Source organism: Astyanax mexicanus, chromosome 2 (assembly GCF_023375975.1).
Source record: "Astyanax mexicanus isolate ESR-SI-001 chromosome 2, AstMex3_surface, whole genome shotgun sequence".
Taxonomy (NCBI): domain Eukaryota; kingdom Metazoa; phylum Chordata; class Actinopteri; order Characiformes; family Acestrorhamphidae; genus Astyanax; species Astyanax mexicanus.
Window position 1 is genome coordinate 20,903,882 of NC_064409.1, and position 23,435 is coordinate 20,927,316.

The following is a 23,435-nucleotide window of genomic DNA, read 5'->3' on the forward strand; positions in this document are numbered from 1 at the left end:
GATCTATTTCAATCCAGTGTTGCATTAGATCTTGCAGCATTGATGATGATAGAGTCTGACCACTGCTCAAAGCAGCGCTTCTCCAGCACATCCCAAAGATTCTCAATGAGGTTAAAATCTGGACTCTGTGGAGAACAATCCATGTGTGTAAATGATGATCTCATGCTCCCTGAATCACTCTTTCACAATTCCAGCACCATGAATACTGGGATTATCATCTTGGAATATGCTCGTGCCATCAGGGAAGAAAAAATCCATTGCTGCAATAACCTGGTCTATATTCAGTATATTCAGGTAGTCAGCTGACCTCATTCTTTCAGCACATACTGTAGCTGAACCTAGACCTGACCAACTGCAGCATCAACCCCACATCATTAACTTACTTAAATCCAGTTAAAGATTTTTTTGGCCAGGCAATGTAGTACAATGGCACTTTTCACCTACTCTTCTGTTTCTGGTTAATTTCTGTTTTGACAAATCACGCTTCTATTTTGGCCAATTAGATGGAACAGTCTGGGTTTAGTGGTTGTCAGAAAAATGGTATTAATCAGATTGGTGGAGGGGGATTATGGTATTGGGCGTTTTTTTTAGGAGTTAATTTCAGTAAATGCTTCTGAATACCAAGAGATTTTGGACAATTTCGCAATTTCTCTACCCCAAATTTGCGGAAGAATTTGGGAATGGCCCCTTTCTGTTCCAACATGACTGCACACCAGTGCACAAATCAAGATCCATAAAGACATGGGTGACAGAGTTTGTTGTGGAAGAACTTGATTGGCTTGCACAGTCCTAAGTCCAGACCTCAACCCGATAGAACACATTTGAAAGGAATTGGTGTCTGACAACACAAATGCGATTCTGGAATCATGGGTAAAAGTGTCCATAAAAACAAACACACTCCTTGTGTGTAAGACTTTTTAAAAGAGCCTAAGCTGTTATAACTGCAAATGCTGGGCTGATATTATATTACAATCCACCCTATGTATTAAAAACAAGATGTCACTTAAGTCATACAGTATGTGTGCAAAGGTAGACTATCCAATAATTATTCATTTAGAATAAAAGGAGAGATAAGTACAAACTAGCAAGATACCTAATGTTAGCAGCAAACTAGCTAACATACTACTAATGTTATCAGGGAAATCACTGACATTAGTGACGAGCTGACTAACACACTAAGGTTACAAGGGAGAGAACTAAAACTAGCGACAAGCTTGCTAACCACATTGACGAGCTAGCTAAATTACTAATGTTACATGGGAGAGAACTAAAGCTAGTGACGAGCTAGCTAAGCTTAGCTGCCAGCTAGCTAATCTTAACGACGGGCTGTTTGAGGGCAAATTAGGGTCGTTTTTTTACATTTTAAAATGAAAATGAATAGAATTTGATTCAGTTGACTTCATGTGATTCATGTGACTTCTGAATGTGTTTGAGAAGAGACAGATTAAGCATAATTTTAATAAATAGAGAAGATACTTTAATGTTTTTATTTTTAAATCTTAATCTGGTCTCAGTCTTGGTCTTAATCTCGGACACTAGTGGTCTTAACTACAACACTACTTTTGGCAATATAGTGTAGAATAAATGATTGCAGAGGCAGAAGTGTGTAAATCTATAGGTGTTGTTACTCCACTATGTTATCAAAGTTAATTCAACTTAAATGACACTAATTAATCTCTACTTACAAATGAATTTAAACACTTTTATTTGGTGAAGACTGCAGCAACTTTTTTCATAAAGTCACAAGGAGTGCAGGAGAATACCACAAGAGCGAGAAAGAAACTGAGTATGCTAATCGTTAAGCATGAAAACGTCTGAAAGTCTCTAATGGAAAATTTGTGAGGACCGTACCGACTGATTGCCAGTTACACATCACAACTCATATAATAACTACAGCTGCCAAACCATATAACACACATAATGCAGTCAAGGGTACAAAACCCCTCTACACATTCTCTTATAGTGGTCTTTCTTTTCTGGTAAACTCTAAAGTCTGGTTTTATGACTAAATGCTAAGTGTGAGCCTTAAAAACCAAGGTGCTACAATACAAAAGGTTCTGTTAGCGATGCCACAGAAAAAACACTTTTAGGTTCTTGGAAAATCATGATTGTGATAAAGATAGGTGAAGTTGAGAAGTTTTTCTAGATGTTAACGTTCTTTACCAACCTAAAGGTTCTACAGACTCGTACATTTCTGTCCCAAAGGTCAGATCATCTGTACAGATGCTTAAATAACCTGCACTTTATAATCTGTTAAAGAAGAAGACCTGGGGTTTTTCTTTTGACCTTTTCCTGTGAAAGTAGTCAATGAGATTTTTTTTTTTAGAAGGCCAAATCTTTTTAACATTCAGGTTAAAATGTTCCGCTTAAAATGTTCAGATTAAAATGTTCTTTTTAAAACGTTTAGCTTAACGATCAGTTTAAAATGTTCATTTTAAGACCAATCAAAAAAAAAAAAGAAATGAATAAAAATATATAAATTAGAGGCCACTGCCCATTTCTCAAAAACCAGCCAGATGCTGGTGTCTGTCTGTGCCCCAAATTATAGCAGGTCATTCTGAAACTGTAAAACTAAAAAAAATTGTATTTTGTGTATTTTGAATTTGTAGAAAATGAGCTGTGTTGAGATATTTTAGCTGGTCTTGTATGTCTGGTTTATTATAAACAGCTAAAAATTTTTTTTACAATTTGCTGTATCATTTGTTGCAGTGCATTTGTTTTGCCGTTTATTTTATTAAATCATAACAGTACCTCATAATCAAGTGTTACATTTAGATTAATAGTAAAAGGGATACATTTTGTAAAACACTTAATGGAAACACATTTTCTAAGTGAGATCTACATAGACACATCTCAACAAACTCGCCACATTAACCACCAACATTATTAGAACTGATGGAGCCAATCAGTGAGCCAATCACATTTTGACTCTCAGTAAGTGGGACTTCTGATTAACCTAGAAGGTCTATACAGGTCACTGATATAATGTAGAGCACTGTGGCTTTCAGAAACTGTGTAAAATACTTGTTTATGAAGCTCTTATTAGAAACCGAAACTCAATCCGGGACCATTTCTGTTCCCTGAGGTGTAACTGACATAACCGTGTCCACGAATGCTCACTATTTAACTCAAACTATTAATGCTCTTTTTTTTAAAGCTAAAAACATGCAAATTATCAAGTCTGTGGGTTAAATCGTTTAATTCCCACAAGCTATGAAATAAACAAAGAGAGTTAACTCTCATAACTTTATAAATGTAATATTTAATATAATTGTATTGTCCCTACAGTGAAGTTATTGGTGTGATTGATGTGACACAGTGGATAACACCACTACCAGCCAATGAGCTACCACGTCATGTGGAAGAGTGGGGTTTAATTCCCAGTATGGATGACTATGCTTTGCTACTCCAATAAGAGTCCTTGGACAAGACTCCCAACATTACATTGGCCCACCTCTGTAACAGGAATGGAATAATCTTCTAAATCACCCTGGATAAGAGCGTAAAATAAACGTTGTAAATGTAACAGACCCTGTACAATGCCACAAGATAACCTAAATTAAATGGTTTAAATGGTTTAAATTGCTTAAGCATTAGAATTAATAAGTGAACACTAATGATTTAAACCAATTAACCAAACACCTGCTACACACTACATGGACAAAAGTATCAGGACAAGTATCTCATTCACTGTTTCTTTCTTTAAGAATATTAAAAATAGTTAAAAATTGAATTAAAAATAATTATTCTCCTTTTTTTGAGGTACACACTAAGAAAAGTGAGTACAGATTTGTACTTAAAAGAGTACAAAGCTTGTTGCTGGGGTTGTGCCTTATATTGAGGTACAAAAAAGTACCTTTCAGTGAAAGTCCTTTTTTGTACCCATGGTTTTTTGTGCCAGTATAGATTATAAAGATTATAAACATTATCATCAATTAAATATGGCTCAAAAACTTGATAATGCAAAATTGTCTGGCTTTCAAATAAAAAAATGTGCAATTAAAATATATATTGTTTATCAGTACAGTGATACAGAATACTGAATGTACCTTTTTTCAGGTTAAATGGTACAAATTTGTACTTATTGCTGTTAGGAAAAACTTTGTACATCAGAGGGAACACATCTGACCCTGTAAAGAACAATATTGTACCTTTGAGGGTACAATTATGAAGAGTGTACCTTTGAGTACAAAAAAGTACTCATATCATACCTCTGTTTTTTAGAGTGTAACTGTCTTTACTGTCCAGAGAATGCTTTCTTTTTTCTAGATTGTGCAGCATAGCTGTTAGGATTTGATTGTATTCAGTGAATAGAGCACATGCCAGGTTGGTATTTTGGGACAAAATCTCAAAAGTATTGATGGAGCTCCATCATTTCAGAGAACGCAGTTTCCCCGCTCCATAACTCATCATTAGACTTATTGCCAACATGTTCTTGTTTTTTCTTCTACAGAGAGCCCTATTCTACTGGCAGAACTTCTCAACAGGCATTTGTAAATCTGTGCCAGCAATAGGTGTCACTTCACATTGCTGAATGCATTCAAGAGGAGCTCAAAAAAGAGATATACAGCTCTGAAAAAAATTAACAGACCACTTCAATTTTTGAACCAGTTTCTTAGACCACAAATAATGCAAAGAAAACAAGTTAATATTCCTAAAATTCTAAGAGTTCAGAATATATGTGAAATATATTTGGTGAAATAAATATATATTTGGTGAAATAAATATAATTTTTTTAATCACAGTGTTCATGCATCTTGATATGTTCTCCTCCACCAGTCTCACACACTGCTTTTGAATAACTTTATGCCACTCCTGGTGCAAACATTCAAGCAGTTCAGCTTGATTTGATGGCTTGTAGCTTGTCATCCTCTTGATTTTAGGTTTTTAATTAGGTAAAATCAAAGAAACTCATATTTTTTAGGTGGTCTCTTATTTTTTTCAGAGCCAAACTTCAGGCCTTACAGTTTTATTCCCTAGGAATTTCACATCCAGCACCAATAGTATGCAACCTAATTAAAGTGAGCAGTGGTCAGTGAGCGCTAAGACCCGACTGTTTGCTGCAAATCCGAGCTTATGTTTTGAAACGACACAATAACTTGTGATCCTTTGTGCTGCTAAGTATGTTAGATGGGAGGAGGGGAGGATATTTTTAGGTCGCTTATACTTACAGATTTTTGTAAAAAAAAAAAAAAAAAAAAAGAAAGAAAGAAAGAAAAACACATCAAAATAGGCAGTGTTTTATATACAGGTTCCAAAAACAAATTCTACAGAATTATAGACTTAGTCCTGTATCTGTTTTTCTGTATACTTTATTATTATCCTCCTTCTTTCACCCTGTTCTTTAATTCTCAGGACCCCACAGAATGGACCACCACAGATCAGCTATTATTATTATTACTATTTGCACTGCAAGTAAGACTGATTAGCATGGTGGTGATATATGAGGTGTTAGTGTGTGTTGTGCTGATAGTATGAGTGACCAGACAAAGCAGTGCTGCTGGAGTTTTCAAAAATATTAATGTTGCTTCTGAACTGAGAATACTCAACCAATCAGAAATATCCTGCCAACAGTGTGAGCAGTGATGAAGGACTAGAGCAGGGGTGCCAAACTCCGGCCCGCTGACCATTTGCGGTCCGCTTCCTTTTTTGGAGCGCCCTGTGAGGTATTTTAGAAATAGAATGAAAGTTGGGCCGCTGTTAAGCAGGTTTTTATAATGTGAGAGTCAAAGTTTGAATTCTAGGTGTCAGAAACGGGCCAAAGAGTCTAAAAGCGGAGAGAGTGCACATTTCTAGCACAGAAAAGGGGCAAAAAAGTCTAAAAGTTGTCAAATTAAGGAGTTTAATATTAAGAGACATCATGAAATGAAACATCAATTTGTAAAATCTTAGTTTACACAACACTGTCAAAGATAAAGATAGTAAGTCAAGTAAAATGGTGTGTAAATGAAAGTAATCAGGAAAAAAGTATTATTTAAAAAAAATGTTTGGACACAAAAAAAAATGTTTGGACACCCCTGGACTAGAGGATGACCAACACTGTAAAAACTGTGCAGCAACAGATTTAGAACACTTGACTCTGATTTCACTTTATCTACAAGGTGAAGCAGATAGAGGTAGGAGTGTCTAATAGTGTGAGTGAACAGTGAGAGATTAAACACAGTGTTTAAAAACTCCAGCAGCACTGCTGTATATGATTCACTCGTACCATCATCAAAATACACACTTTGCAACGGGTCCATCTTCAGAGTCAGTAACCAATACACTTCAAAATAGTTTTCATAGTGTTCAACAGTTCATCTGTACCTTACAATTACAGATAAACACCTGTAAAGCTCCACCAGTCCAAGATATAGTATCCTGCGGGGCACGAAATTATGCCATGTCACCGAATACAAATATCTAGGTATTTGGTAAGATAGCAGCTTATCCTTTGCCACTCATATCACTAAATTACAGTCTAAAATCAGATCTAAAATTTGCCTCCTTTACAGAATGCATTCTTGCCTAACATGCTGTTTTTGCAGGTGGTTGCCAAAAGTTGAGATGAACCATTTGCAGATAATATGTTAATTTTACTAATTCAGGGAAGCAGAACTATTTTTCCCAGATCTTTAAACTTTAAAATGGGTCAATTAGACCCAGAAAATAACAGAAGGGTTAATGATTTGCTGGGTAAAAAAAGGTTTAATTAAAAATTTAAAAACACCTCATACACCTCATACACCTTGATAATCAGTGCTAATCACTGCAGTACTGAGATAAATAATGACCCACCACCCAAAGAATACAGTATCTGCTCTGCGGTGGTCTCTCCTGTGGGGTCCTGATCATTGAAGAACAGGGTGAAAGAATGAGGATAATAATAAAGTATACAAAAAAAAAACAGATACAGAACTACATTCTGTTTTATTACTTAATAAATGACATTCTCTGAGCACCTCAATTGGATATATTATTAAGCATGAACACCATTTTTGTACAAAGCAGGATGCTGCTGCAGATGCTACAGTATGAGAGCAGACAGTGAGGAGCGTTGGGGTTGGTGGAGTATGAAATTTGCCTGTACTGTGTGTGTGGTTTCCTGTAAGTGATGCTGTAGAAGAAAAACATACACTTACTCTAGATAAGCTATACATATGTTTCTGCCTGTTTCATCACCGCTCCTCACTTATGACTTCGACAGCAGTAGCGCGCTCCTCATTTACAGACTCAAGTATATGAAGATATGCTGCGCTAAAGCTTTTGAATATATGTAATATAACATTTGTACAGTCAGTAAACAAGCAAAACTGTTATGGTCAAAACTTTCCGCATAAAAAACATCAAAATATTTCCATATACTTTTAACCAAAAATTCTAACTTTTCCAGAAGCCGTACTTTTTATGCTATAAAGACAAAATTTGGCATAATTAAATTACTAACCATGTAAGTGGTAACCCGTAGCACAATCAGGCTGAATTATGTCTTTGTGAAGAGAGAGAAAGAGTAGACACAGAGAGAGAGAGTGGACAGCATTTAAAAAAAAAGTGAAGAAGAAATTGGTGGAGAATGCAGGACGGAGAATAAAGCACTTACCGGCAGCAGCCTGCTCTAGTTCCAGCTCCCAGTGTATGGCCTGCTGCTGGGGAAGAGGGTGAAGTTCTACTTGGTAGGCGTGTGTAAGCGCATGTATGTGTGTGTGTGTGTGTGTGTATGCGAGCAGCACAGGAGGTGAAGTTTACTTCAGAATAATACCACACTATGCCGGTACGGTTGCTTGTGTCAGTGTGTATACGTGTGTGTGTGTGTGTGTGTGTGTGTGTGTGCGTGACCGCAGTCCGCCCCCAACACACCCGATTTCCTCTCACCAGCAGCAGCAGAAGATAGACAGAAAATATCCAACCTGGGCAACTTTGTGCAGTAACACTCCATCAGTGCTACATATGTTTTGTAACATGTCGAATTTGGCTGATAAAATCCTTTTTGACTGTAATTGTGTTAATTTTTTTTTTTTTTTTTTTTTTATTAAGTGTAATTGCCATCACATAAATGTAAATAACATTAAACAACCAAGGATACTGACATAACCACATACTATGACAGACCTTGGCTTTTGGATTTGTTGCTGATAACAGTCTGGATGGTCCTTTTCATCCATTTCTTCTAAAAAACTAAAATTCAGATGGGTCTGGTATATGTGTAAGGGGGTTGGGGAGCGGTAGCTCTCCAGCCCAGAAGGTTGTAGAATCCAAGTGCAGAGCAGTAGATCTCGAAGCAGGTAAACCCAAGAAAAAAAAGGATAATAATAATAATAATAATAATAATAATAAATATATAATCGTTAATATATATATTAATAGGATATATATTAATATTATATAATATATATATATATATATATATATATATATATAATTATTATTATTATTAAACCCCGCTCCACGCGGGGATCGAGCTGTCGCGGTCGCGGCCCAATGCTCTAACCGCTGAACCAGCGAGCGGATTGGGACGCGGCCGCTTTAATCACTCTTAAGGACCTCCGCCGAAAGGGGTGGAGCAATGAAAACGGGCGGAGGATGAAAACGGGTGGAAAACAAAAGTCAAGCTTAGCGTGAGTGAGAGAGAGGGGGAGAATACGTAACTAAGGATCGCCTGGAAGCGGCTACCTCTTATGGCGCGAGGTGAAGGATTAACTAAAATAAAAGGACTTCCAAAGAAAACAAAACTGAACTAAGGTGATTGTGGATTAAATGCTGTTTCACCAGAGAAGGGAGAAACAGCGAGGGAAAGAGAGAGGGTGAGCATACCGCGTGCCTCGCCTCTGCTACACCCACACACACACACACACACACAGACACAAAGAGAGAGTGACGGCGGAGGAGAGCACACTGCTCTGCTCCACCAGACTAGAGAGGTAGATGGCGGCCGTGGAGCTCACTGCTCTACACAGCTCCACCAAACTCGAAAGGGAAAGAGATAAATATAAAGAGCCGGGGCTCGCTCGGAAAACCGGCATAGATTCGCTCTCACGAGCTTCAAAGATCCAGCGCCGAGTGGCTAGTTGGCGTTGCTTATAAGCTGTTGAAAGCAGGTGTTGATAATTAGCCAATTAGCCCTCGGCGCTGGCCTGGCGCGCCCTCTGATGCCCTGGAGGACACTGAGGCCGGGCCCTTACCAGCCCTTACAATATGTTTCTAATATGTGATGGTTCATTCCAGATTCGTCTGAGTCTTCAGAGAAGTGGACGTTGTTTCTGGACAATACAGTTTGTTGTTGATAAAGGTTGGTAAAGTATTCTCTAGATCATGTGATTCTATCAGCTTTTGTTAAACAATGGCTCTGGATGCAAAGCGTCTAAGGAATTGAATATGGCAATTATTATTATTATTATTATTATTATTATTATTATTATTATTATTATTATTATTAATATTAATATTAAAGCTGAGACTATAATATCCAAATTGGAAATAGGAACAAGTGAGCATACTTATATGATTAGGAAATTCAAATATAAAAAACAGTTAAACTTTAAAAAGTACAAAATAATACTAATTGTGTAAAGAAAATTTAAGGGACATTCTTAACATAAATTTTAACAAAAATAATCTTTTTTTTTTACAGATTGTTTCTACAATATAAACACTATTTTATACAGAAGAAAAATAAAGCAAAATTACGGAAATACATGAAATAAGGTTTTTCTGTCTTCTGTACTCAACTGCTAACTGCTAATAAAAAAAAGTTAATCAATAGAAATATTACAATCAAGTAACATTATTTAAGCAAATGTTACCACATAGAAGTCAGTTTAAATAAACCTGTTAGAACCTGTACTGCTGTACTGAACAGTTTGAAGCATATTTATATGAGCACATTTATATGACTCAATGAGCCAATCAGAAAATTGTAAGAAAATAATTTCACTGTACAGCAAGGGGGGGATGGGGGTTGTAATGCCCTTAGCCCCCCTAGAGACAGCCTTGGTTGGGGGGCATTGGTAGTGACAGGGATAGAGTTTATATAAATGGGGATTGGGTAACTGGCTTCAAAATAGGGTAGAAAATGTAAGAAATTTTGAATAATGTATATTTTGACATCACTTTTTCAACATCACTGTATTAATACACAGTACTAACCTGTGGTTTTTAACCTGTGGGCTGTGGCCCCCTACTGTGCTGCAGTTGTATTGCTAGGATTGTATTCTAGGAGTAGGAGTGTTGTTCTTTTTTGTATTCTGCAAAATAAAAATCTAAATATAACACATATGACTTAAGATGGAACATATATCATAGTATATATAACAGATTATATATGTGATATAATCATAAACTATTTGAAAAAATAAAACAGCAATCATGCAATTACAGGTTGTGTATAATCTTTCACTACCATGTTAAATTCTCTTGCCTTTTGTGGTACTTTACACTGACCTGGATCTTTCATATTTTGGGAATAGTGAATAAGGTGCACTTTTAAACACAGCTCACAGCTACTGTCTTACTCAAAACTCAGACATCTACTGTTTGCCATATCTTAATCTTTAGAGATAAATGTACAGACACGGGACAACAATTTTAGAATCTCGTAGCCAGTTGGCTAACGTCAAAAGCACAGTTAAAAATATTGTTTGCTAGGATAACAGTTTGACATATATCAACAGTTCCTGTCTCTCCTAGTATCAAAGCATATTTTTTTAAATTGTATTTTATTTATTTATTTATTGCATGTGATAACATGGTAGATCTATCTAAATCAGAAACTCAGGGTTGTGTCACAGTTTGAATAGTTAAGACAGACGGCAGAAAGTGAAATGTCAATCTCTCGCTATCTTTAAGAAACTGCTGAAGACAGAGCTCTTCAAAGAGCACTTACTCTCCTAACACCTCTAACACACTAACTACTTCTAACCTCATTTCCTTCTTCCCCTCCTTCACTCTTCTGTCCTATTATTTCCCTTTGACCTCATTTAGGCCCTATCTAAAGATGTTTTTACCTTTAAATTATATTACTTTTGTACTTCACTAATGTAAGTCGCTTTGGACTAAAGCGTCTGCCAAATGCAATGTAATGCAATGTAATGTAATGTAATAGCACTGTTGATCCACTGTTGAGGGGGCGCTATAGTACAGCAAATCAGAGAGAAACAAACACACACACACACACAGCAGAAAACCCCCAAAATTCCAGAATGAACAAAAGAGAGAAAGCAAGAAAATGTAGCATATAAAGAGAAACACATAATTAGATGTCCTCTGTCTGCTTTATACTGTGATGTAATGTATGAAACATATACAGCTGATATATATACACAGAATACACATTATAACAGTGAGTAATAGGCTGTACTAAAATGTTTAAAAAAAAGTTAGTATGAAAGATTGTTTAATAAAATAATAATAATAATAAAAATTGTGTGTGTGTGTTGTACAGGCTGAAAGGAGGAATATATTCTGTTCCAGGGAAAGAGACAAGGCTGATGAAAGAAGAAGCATGAAAAGCATGAAAGGGTCGGCCTAGAGGAGATAGATAGAGAGAGAGAGAGAGAGAGAGAGAGAGAGAGAGAGAGAGAGAGAGCAAAAAAGAAAGAGAGGTTAAGAAAGACAGAGAGAGAGGGGTTGAGAGAGACCGAAAGAGATAGAGAAAGAGAGAGAGGGAGTGGATAACATTTTTTGAGTGTGGCGTTGCATGAGGGAGCGTTCCTTCACTCTTTATTTCTGTTTCCATGGAAACCGGAGAGCTGACGGATGTCTGGGAGCATCCCAACTAAGCGCACGTGTGTGTGCGTGTACACACAAACACCACACACACACACACACACACACACACACACACACACACACACACACTGCACACGTACTCCCCAAACACATGCATGCACCCTCTGACGCCCACACTGTAAAATGTTATAGGTATTGTGACTCAAATAAATGAATTAACTAAACTCAGTTACCAACAAAATGGACTTTCTACTAGCAAATTACAATTTCCAGTTATTTGCAATGTGAAATTGCAAATATATATATATATATATATATATATATATATATATATATATATATATATATATATATATATATATATATATATATATATATATTATATTATATATTATATAATATATCTGTTAATGTTTCATTGAAAGTCTGAAACCTAGCTTGCCATAACTTACAGTATTAAAAAAAAATCAGCTACTTTTAATAGTGAACTAATACAGTATATTTAAGCGCTGGTTACAATGCATAATACATATTCTGCTTTAAACACAGGTCAGGTTCACTAATAAGTTTACTCTACTGCATCTGTACATCTGTATTTTCCTATATACGGTCAATTAAGGGTAATTGGGACATTTTTTGACCTTTCTTGATGAAAAATATAGTTAATATAGTAGCAAACTATCCATTTCTGTACTAGATTAGTTCAAGAACAGAGCAAAGAGAGCTTAGCCATGGAATGGGTTTCCATGGCTGAGCAGCTCCATCCAAGCGACACACGAATACTTTTGGAAAAATAGTGTATATTATATAGTCACACCAAAAATGTTACACTATTGCACTGACATTTAACTATATACAAATTATGTGTATAATTAATTTTTCAAGTTGTTCTGGTTTAGTGTGTTTGTGTTGAAGTGGAAAGATGTATGTTGAATTTTGACCCACTCTACATGCTGATATTAATCACTTAGCCTAGAAGCCTGTAGACATGTTTGTGCAGCATGACACACTGTCACCTACACACACACACACATACATACATTTCCATTCCACTGTGAAGCAGATAAGCAGCAGGCTCTCTCACTTTCCTAAAAAAACACAAAGAAAATACACTAGTGCATCTAAAAAAAAATTAATATAATTGAAAAGTTACTTTATTTCAGTAATAAATTTCAAAATGTTAAACTCATATATTATATAGATGTATTACACACAGATTGATATATTTTTGTTTATTTTATTATGGTATATAGCCAAGGAAAAAAAACTAAATCAGTGTCTCAGAAAATCTGAATATTATATACGACCAACTGGTACTTTTGGCAGTGTGAGCAGTGTGCAGCAAGTCCTGCTGAAAAATTAAATCCGCATCTCCACAAAAACACTGGGCTGACTTTGGACTTGACCAACATCAGCAAATAACATTGCTCTCTAATTGTTATAATAGCACTGATTATTGACTGTGGAATATTTAGTAGTGAGGAAATTTTACAACTGGTGCTGCAACCTATCACAGTACCACACTGGAATTCACTGAGCTCCTGAGAGCGAACCATTCTTTCAGTAATGTTTGTAGAAGTAACCTGAAAGACTAGATGCTTGCCTTCATACACCTGTGGCCGTGAAAGTGTTTAGAATGATTTGGATGGGTGAGTCGCTTTCATTCCCAGTCACTTCCTCTATGCCAGAATAGCACTGACAGTTGACTGTGGAATGTTTAATACAGCACAGATGGCATCATATCACTGTACCAGTACCACGCACAGGTTTGGACACTGCTTAAATTAAAATCTTCTACATTGTAGATTCATCCAAACTATTAAGAAAAACATATGGAATGATTTAGTGTATCACTCCAAAAAAAGTGTTTTATATAAATATGTTTTATATTTTAGATTATTCAAATTAGACATACGTCAAAGTAGATGACAGCTTTGCACCTCTTCACATTTTTTCTGTAAGCATTATAAGGTAGTTACCTAAAAGCTTTTAGCTTTTAGTTAACAGCTGTGCTGAACTTGTTAAGAGTTAATTATTTGATTTGTTTTGTCTCTTAATGTGTTTTAGAGCATTAGTTGTAAAGTTGTGAAGAGGTAGAGTTGGTAAACAGTGAATAACCCTATTTGAGTAATGTTCTAATCCATATTATGGCAGAAACTACTCAACTAAATAAAGAACAAAAAAAATACTTTAAGAAATTAAGGTCTGTCAATCAGAAAAAAAAATCAAGAACTTTAAAAGTATCCCCAAGTACAGTCCACTTAAAGACCATCAAAAACTTTGATAGAACTGGCTCTCATCAGGAACACCCCCGTAAAGGAAGACCAAGAGCTACCTCTGTTGCACAGGATAGGTCCATCAGAATTACCAGCCTCAGAAACCACAAGTAAACAGCACCTCATATAAGAGAACCTAAATTTTGGTTTGCTTAACACTTTTAAGTTACTACATGATTCATTATGTGTTTCTTCATAGGCTGGATATGTACTAAGTTAGCTAGCACTTCCACTTCCTTTTATTTTTGCATTGGTTTGGAAAGCTAGTTAGCTGCTATGCTGCTATGCAGGAATGTTAGGTTAGGTTACCATCGCTAACTACTTTATGACTTTATGATCAGTGTCCACAGTAGTAGCTACTTCAGACTGCATTCACTTTAAATGCAATACAGCCATAAACCAACCCGAACTCTGGCCGTGGCAAAGTAAAGCGATTATATGTGTCTAGAGTTAGTTAGTGATTTGTAAGGAAAACAAAGAGCATCAGATTTATAGTCTGTGGTTTTTAACCATATCCTGCAGATGTGGAAATCGCTGGAGAATTCCTTTAAGTCAGAAAGCCAGTATGACTGTAAAACCCATCACCTTCATCACACAGTCATTCTGAAAGCTCTGAAAGGCCACAGTGGGCTCCTCTGCTTACTGGGATGACTGGTTTATAATGGAGGAGGTGAAGCCCTGGCAGCGTCTTACATGCTATCCGCTGTGTACCACAGTGTACCCTTCCTGATGCCAAAGCGATGATCTACATAATAAAAGGGCAGATGCTTCAGAGCTGCATCTCTTACTGCAGAGTGTTCTGGACTCTGTGTGTTTCTGAGGATTTCTCTGATCCCTGGAGGGAATACATAATGCATAAAGCATTATATATTCATGCACTCCTATACACCTTTACAATATATTTAGCATTCTCTCTCTCAAATGCTCTCTTTTTAGGCTCTTTCATTTTCTCCTGTTTTCTAGCTGTTCAGAATGCCATGCTTCACTTTCATGCTCTGCTGGCCAGTTTAAGTGGATGGTGCTTTCCCAATCCCAGTAAAGTTGTAAAGTCATTATGAGGGTAGAAGTGTCTCTCCGTGTTGATATGATGCTTTCTAAAAGATTTAGTGATTTGTGTTGTATTGTTGGGTCATGAAGCTTCAAGACAAACCAGTAGACCAACATTAAAACTGTATAAACATAGACTATACATTGTCCATATAGTCTTCACAAGGACAATTAAATTAATTGCTTATTTATTTGTGGAACTACAGGTGAATATATAGGTGACTGAACAGGTTGAGTTACAGTAGGTGTTTTGGATAAAGCATTAAACATCAGAAGTTACAAACTAGAGATATACTGGGATAAAATGTGGGATTAAAGGTTGTAGGTGGAGGATACAGGTGATGTTACAGGTGAAGTTTTGGATAGAGAAAGACAGTATAAGTAAAGATGCAGGTGGAGGTATAGGGTGGGGGTGCTAACAAGTTTAAAGCTGGAGTTAGATGTGGAATTACAGGTAAATCTATAGTTGAATGTACAGATGGTGTTGCAGGTGGAGTTTCTGATAGTCTGAAGCAGGATAGTCTGAAGGTAAAAATGCAGGTTGGGTGGAGGTGAAGTTGAGCATGTAGAGTTATGGCTGAAATTAAAAGAGGAATTACAGATGCAATTTTGGATATATATATATGTAAGTTGGATAGTCTGAAGGTAAAGATGCAGATGGAGATATAGGTGGAGTTACAGGTAAAATTTCTGAGCCACATAATCTGAAGGTGAAGATGCAGGTAGATGTGGAGTTACGGGTTTGGTTATGGCTGGAGTTACAGTTAAAAAGATGCAATTAAACATAAAATTTTAGATTTATGAGCTGGACAGTTTGAAGGTGGAGTAAAGGTGGAGTTACAGGTAGTATTATGGCTGTAGTTAGAGGTGCAGATGCAGGTGGAGGTAGAGCTATAGGTACGGTTATGGCTGGAGTTAGAAGTGGAGTTACAGGTAGGTTTATAACTGGAGTAAGAGGTGGAGTAACAGGTAAAATATATAATTCATGAGCTGGATACTCTGAAGGTGCAGATGTAGGTGGAGGTAGAGGTGGAGTTACTGTTAGGGTTATGGCTAAAGTTAGAGGTGGAGTCACAGGCAGAATCTTTTATTTCTGAGTTGGATAGTGGAGTTACTGGTAGGGTTATGGCTGAAGTTACAGGTGGAGTTACTGGTAGGGTTATGGCTGAAGTTACAGATGGAATTACTGGTAGGGTTATGGCTGAAGTTACAGGTGGAGTTACTGGTAGAGTTATGGCTGTTAGAGTTAAAGTTATAATTACAGGTGGATTTGTGTGCTTACTTTTTGTGATGGTATACTTTTAAAAAATAAAACTTCACAAAAATTTAAACAAAAAGTGTTAAACAAACCAGAATATGTTTCTTCTAAGTAGCACATTTATCATTGAGGACAGATCTGTACACTCTTGGTATTTTAATATCAGTGTCTTCATGAGGTAGAGTCACCTAGAATCTCAGTGTCTTGAAGGAGTTCCTGTAGGTGCTGAACAATAGTTGCTGTTTTTTTTCTTCAGGCTGTGAAGCTCCAGCTCATTCCAAATCACCATCTCAGTTGATCAGGTTTGGGTTAGGGGATTGTAAAGGACAAACACTTTTTTAATGTGTAGTACACAATTCCATATGTGGCCCTTAATTTTAAAGTCTTTAATATTAATCCAGAATGTATAAAATAAAGCAAATAAAGGAATAAATAAAAAACATTAAATTAGAAGGTGTTTCAAAACGTTTGTCTGGAGTATTATATAGAATTGAAGTTAATGTTCTGAGTAGAATGACGGATTGAATTACAGGTAGGTTGCAGGTATATTGAATTATAGAGTTACAGGGAGAGTTAATAGATTCCATAACGATACTAAAATGTGTCTAGATAGAGTTATAAGAAATTGCAAAATAGTTGTAGATGTGTTCTGGAAGAGTTACATAGAGTTATATTTTGATGGAGTGAATATAGTTTCAGTTTCACATTAAATTCCTAGGGTTTATAGATGAGTAACAAGAAGTTCTGGGTGGAATTACAAAGGTAATACATGGAGATCCAGTGAGTTCCAGTGAAAATTAAAATGATTTACGGGTGAAGTTAAAGTCTAGGTTTCAAGTTTAATTATAGGTGGAATTACAGGAGGGGTTAAAGATAAATCTGCTCTACTCGTTCTACACGTTCTACTCGTTTGTCCTTGTAATTTTAATAAATGTATCATTTGAATGCATCAATCATTATCAATTATCTGGAAATAATTATCTGTATAGGAGGTCCTTAATAATGATCTAAATCGTATACATGTTTATATTGGTGTTTAGTGATTCTCACTAAGCCCAGGCAACATTATGCATAAAACATGAATAGAGTGATGTTTCTCATAAGTTAATCATTTATAGGATTGTGATAAAGTTAAATAGAATCACATGTAGTCATGTAGAAGTCCATAGTAACATACTGCACCATGGACTTATATGTGCAAAAGGAGAAAAAAAATAATAAAAACATAAGATAAATAAACACATAAAAAAGAAAAATATATACATATGGAAGGTATGAAGTGCATCTAGCCGTGATTATTCCCATCTTGATCTGAATGATAGACGTTTATTAAAAGGGCACTGAAAGTCACATGTATGCAGTAGAATTAAATGGGCTGAGAATGAATGACTGCTGATATTTAAACAAAGGGAAAATCAGGCCGTGAGTGAGAGGAACACCAGAGCGGGGCTTATTTATCAGGATCTGCAGATCTGAGTCATTTCTCTGAATGTGTCCCTCTGACTAATTCTGAAAGCCTCGCTTTTTCTCTGTTTTCTTTACTTCCATTAAGCTGCATAAATCAGAGAAGTAGATCGAGCATCATGTTTGTTTTAATGTTGTTATTTTATGTAGGAGAAAAATAACACAGCATAAACAAAATACACTGAAACACCTGAATCAGTGTTCAACAGAGAGCCAAAATTGTACTGCTAGTGTGCCACTGAACAAATGTAAGAGAAATGGAAGTAAAAGACATATGTTCCACTCTAGAGTGGTCAAATCCCTTTACATAAAACATTTGACCATTTTACCACGCAAAAATTGTTAAACAAACCAGAATATGTTTTCTATTTTAGATTCTTCAAAGTAGGCACCTCCTGGCTTTCAGCTAAGTAAAGAAAAAAATGACTAAGAAATATAGGTCAGTCAATCCAAATCGATTCAAGAACTTCAAAATATCCTCAAGTGTAGTCACAAGAACCATCAAAAACACATTCTCATCCTGTTCCTTGTCCTTCCTGATTTCCGGTCTTCTCATGTTTTCCTAGCCCCCTGTGCTCCTAGCACATGCTCTGTGTTGTTCTCCTGTGTGTCCGCCCCAGTGATCACTCTGTCCACCTGTGTCCTTGTAACCACACCCCCTCGTTACCCTCCCCAGGTGTTTCCTGTTCCCAGCATGTGTATTTATACCTCCTGTGTTTCAATGTTCCGTTGTGTTCTTTTGTAAGTGTTCCACATCTTTTATGGCTGCTAGTGTTTCTTAGTTTTATGTCTTAGTGTATTCCGTGCATCCCAATGTTAAGTTTTGCTTGATTTTTTTTTTTTATTAAATTCCTGTCTCATGCCAGCTCACCCCTGGCTAACACTCTGAGGGACCCACTCCACGTGTCACCCCAGAGCATACCTGACAAAAAAGTAATGATGAAACTGGGTCTCATCAAGACCGCCCCAGGAAAGGAAGAGCAGGGGTTACTATTTTGGTTTGTTTAACACTGTTTGTTTAACATTTGATTTTCTTCATAGTCTAAATGACTTCAATATTAATTTTCAATGTATTGATTTACAATAAGTAAAAAAAAAAAAACTTTACCGTCTCATATCAGCACTAATGCTTGAAGATTACTAGTTTAGGAACAGGGAATTTGAAAAAAATGTTCACCATTCTCGAAACAAGCATTATTTTTCTAAACACTAAAAGATCTGGTTTCTCCCACTCTTTTCTATTCAGCTTTAATCCCTGATTATAGAGCATTATTATTTAATAAACTGGAAGAACACAGTAATTTAATAGAGTTACAGTAAATATGGTGGGATTGACTGGTATCCAAACTTAAGCAGCACATCTAATTATCTCACTTGTTAAAATACACTGTATTTACACCAATGTCAGCAATTTAGCAATAAAAATGGAGTATAATTAAGTATAATAAATTGAGACACTTTGCAAAGACACCGACTGATTCTAGACAACTGGTTCAGAACATCTCCAAAACATCAGGCATGTCTTCCCGGTATGTAGTGCTCAGTACCTACCAACAATGCTTCAATGAAGGACAACCATAAAACTGGCAACCATGGGTGCCCAAGACCCACCCCACAGCTTATAGAACGTATAGAAGATATGCTATGAATTTTAGGACCTGCATAATATCAGGCCGGTGGTTTGAATGTTATGGCTAAACACTGATTATCTCTGCTGTCCAAAGAAAGACATGTATCTCCATCTATGATTTTTTTTCTGTTCTTCATTTTCTTGTAGGCTCTTTTTTATTTCTAATTTTTATCCCATTTTCTCCCCACTTTACAAGGCCATTTACCCAACCCACTCATTAGGACTCCCCCACTAGTAATCACTAGTGATACCCCAACACCAGGAGGGTGAAAACTAGCACATGCTTCCTCTGATACATGTGAAGTCAGCTACCGCCTCTTTTGGACCTGCTGCTGATGTAGCATTGCTGAGTAGCATCACAGCACACTCGGAGGAAAGAGCAGCGACTCGGTTCTGGGGCTCCAGCAGCTGATCTATTTATCTATGTATCTGTCTATGTTTAGGTGTCTTATTTGAGCATTATCTATCTACAATATATCTGCTTTGATCTATCCATTTTCTTTTTCATGTTTTGATTATTATCTATTTATCTATATTCAGTTTTTCATGTTTAAGTGTCTTCTTTAAGCATATCTATCTATCTATCTATCTATCTATCTATCTATCTATCTATCTATCTATCTATCTATCTATCTATCTATCTATCTATCTATCTATCTATCTATCCTTTTTATATCTACCATATATATGCTTTCTCTTTTTCATGTTTCTATAAGTGCATTTTTATCTCACTTCCCATTTTTCTTGTTCATGTTTCATGTGTAAAACTACATAAAAAAGAAGCGAACCACAATATAAGAAAACAATATACAAAGTCTATTTAAGCCTTAAAATATTACACAAATAAAATGCATATCTATCTTTTCATGAATGTGTCTTCTTTTGATCATTATTTATTCAACTATCTTCCCTTTTTTTTGATTGTGTCTTCTTTGAGCATTATCTATTTATCTACAACACATATACTTTCTTTTTCATGTTTAAGTGTCTTATTGTGCTCATTATCTATCTATCTATCGATCTATTTTTTCTTTTTTGTTTGTCTTTTTTGATCTATCTACATTTTCTTTTTCATGTTTGTCTTCTTTTAATCTATCTAATTTTTATTTTTTGTGTTTGTCTTCTTTTGATCATTATCTATTTGTCTATATTTAGTTTTATGTTTAAGTGTCTTTTTTAAGTATTTTCTATCTATTTATTTACAACATTTCTACTTTCTCTTTTTTATGTTAAAGTGTGTTCTTTTGATCATTATCTATCTATCTATCTATCTATCTATCTATCTATCTATCTATCTATCTATCTATCTATCTATCTATCCATCTAATTTCTCTTTTTTGTGTTTGTCTTCTTTTGTTCATTATCTATTTGTCTATATTTAGTTTTATGTTTAAGTGTCTTCTTTAAGTACTGTCTATCTATTTATCTACAACATTTCTACTTTCTCTTTTTTATGTTTAAGTGTGTTCTTTTGATCATCTATCTATCTATCTATCTATCTATCTATCTATCTATCTATCTATCTATCTATCTATCTATCTATCTATCTATCTATCTATCTATCTATCTATCTATCTATCTATCTATCTATCTATCTATCTATCTATCTATCTATCTATCTATCTATCTATCTATCGTGCTGGGTCTCATCACCAAAGGCGACGAGTCAGCATACAGAGAGGAGGTGCAGCGGCTGACAGACTGGTGTACAGTCAACAACCTTCACCTGAATGTGGACAAGACAAAGGAAATGGTTGTTGACTTCAGGAGAGCACAACACACCCACTCTCCACTCAAAATCGACGGGTCCTCTGTGGAGATTGTTAAGAGCACCAAGTTCCTTGGTGTCCACTTAGCAGATAACCTCACCTGGACCCTGAACACCAGCTCTACAGCCAAGAAAGCCCAGCAGTGTCTCTACTTCCTCCGGAAGCTGAGAAAGGCCCGTCTCCCTCCACCCACTAAGCATTGACATAAACATTCAATACACGTGAATGAACAACAAATGATAATATTGTCAATCATATATGATCAATCATTTAAAGACACACTACTCCAGTGCATAGTATTACCTCTGGAGCAGGGACTGGCTTAGATTCAGGCGGTGTCCCCTGAAGGTCCAGCACTGGGCCTCGGCGGCGTGATCTGAAAGAAGGAGGAAAAATGGTGGTAATAGTGGTGGTGAGGCATTTGATGTATCTGCCCTGGGTGTAGGCAGTGCAGTGTCTTTCTGCTGGGGTGGCTCTGGGAAGAAGGTGGTGGTCAGGTCTTCCATCGATGGTTCCTGGGAGCGTCCAAGACAAAGATAAAACAAAGGAGATGAGATAAGATAATCCTTTATTAACCCCACAGTTGGGATAGTCACAGTGTTACAGCAGCAAAAAGATAGCAGAATGCAGATTTCAGCCAGTAATTATGAAAAACCTATTTAAGCATCCAAATGGTTTTTCAGGTGTTGGTTCTATACAGGGAAATCTGTATGCGTTATTTAAATAAGACTGGACGACCATCATCCTCCACATCCTGGTCCAAGTCAGCCACACCCAAGAAGGAACAGAGGTGAGGAAATGAATAGGATTCAAAAGAAGTGTAAATCTTCAATGTGATGATAGTGAGGTAGAGGTAGCGGCAGAGATTAATAAAGACTAAAGTACAGTCTCTTACCTGTGCAGCTGTTTCAGGCTGAATCTCAGGCTCTGGTCCAGTAGAGTCCAGCCGGTGAGAGGGCACTGCCTCTGCAACCTCTGTGACTCTATGACCTGGCCTGATACGCCGAGGACTGGAAGGAGGGGTGATGGACGAGGGGGGTGACATGCCTTCCAGAGGTGGGTGAAGAAGGCTCTGGAGACTCATCTGTGGACTGTTGAAGAAACAAAGTCATGTTGCTAAAGGGTTTCAGGCAGTCGTTCCTACAGACACACTGTATCCTTAGCAGCCAAACCTAGTTAGAACCAAACATTCTCACTAACAAGGCAACATCAGCATTCTTTTCTCATTCACAAATGATGTTCTACTGCTCTAATGTGGACAAATCATCTATTCATATGTATGCTGACCAACAATAAATGTCTGATAGAGACTCACAGAAAAAGGCTGGAGAATAAAGGAGCCCTCCGAACTGATCTCCAGATCAGAATCCACCTGCAATTGAAACAAATGTTTTTTTTTTAAACACATACGCCAACATATATTAACATATACAAGCATTTACAGCATGTGTATCATATGCATTTAACAATATATGATATAAAATCATTGTTGTGTTTAATGTAAAAAAAGACAAACAACGACTTTACAACGACTTACAAGGTAAAAACCCTGAATAACAATACCTGCTAATTTTTAACTGGACATCACGATCAAGGGATTTTATGTCAAGTCATTGTGGAGTATGTTTATTGGAGTATATTATAATCACATAAAGACAGATAGATATGATGTCTAGCCTGCTTAGGGAACATGGAAAGATAAAACTACATTACGTTCTGTAATAAATAATAATAAAAAACACAACTCTTACTGGTTTGTCTGTATCAGTAAATCTGGTCTTTTTATATAAATTAATTCAAATAAATCAAATTAATTCTATTTGTGTGTCTGAAAGGGTTAAAATTGGGTTATATATTAGATTTAGGTGTAATAGTTAAAGAAACTCACAGAAGAAAAAGACGAAGAGTCATCAGACGACTGGTCTGGAACAACACGCTCCGCCTGCACAACAAATACGTCCTGTAATTAATGCAGATCCATCTCTAGTTTTAATTCTGAGTATTATTGATTGTAAATTTTGGTCTAAAATTTGAGAGCAAATTCTACTAACCTTAAGGGGACGAACTTCAAACATCCGCCAGTCCATAACTGGCTGCGGGACGTCGCTCCCCACACCGGTCAGGTAACCTGAAAAAAGCAATTAATAATAAAACAATATAAATACAACAATTACACGATAAATAAAAGACAATACATACAATACAACGGTCAATATGAAGCAATACGTTGCTTAGTGGTCAAATATCAACAAATACGTCCAGCTCTAGTTTTAATTCTGAGTACAACT

At 36.3% G+C, this 23,435-nt stretch overlaps 1 protein-coding gene and 1 long non-coding RNA gene across 2 annotated transcripts in view; both read right to left on the reverse strand.

Moving 5' to 3' along the window:
• Nucleotides 1-7,725, reverse strand: part of prkcq (protein kinase C, theta) — a 45,637-nt gene extending 37,912 nt beyond the window's left edge. The window contains exon 1 of the mRNA XM_022671382.2: nt 7,580-7,725. The gene's annotated coding sequence lies outside the window, so the exon portion shown is untranslated. The remainder of the gene's footprint in view (nt 1-7,579) is intronic.
• A 14,438-nt stretch (nt 7,726-22,163) lies between these two features.
• On the reverse strand, nt 22,164-23,109 carry LOC125796109 (uncharacterized). Its single transcript, XR_007435105.1, has 3 exons — nt 23,036-23,109; nt 22,463-22,519; nt 22,164-22,238 (listed from the first exon to the last, which is right to left on the reverse strand). It is a non-coding gene; the product is annotated as an uncharacterized LOC125796109 (long non-coding RNA).
• Between the last annotated feature and the right edge of the window lie 326 nt (nt 23,110-23,435).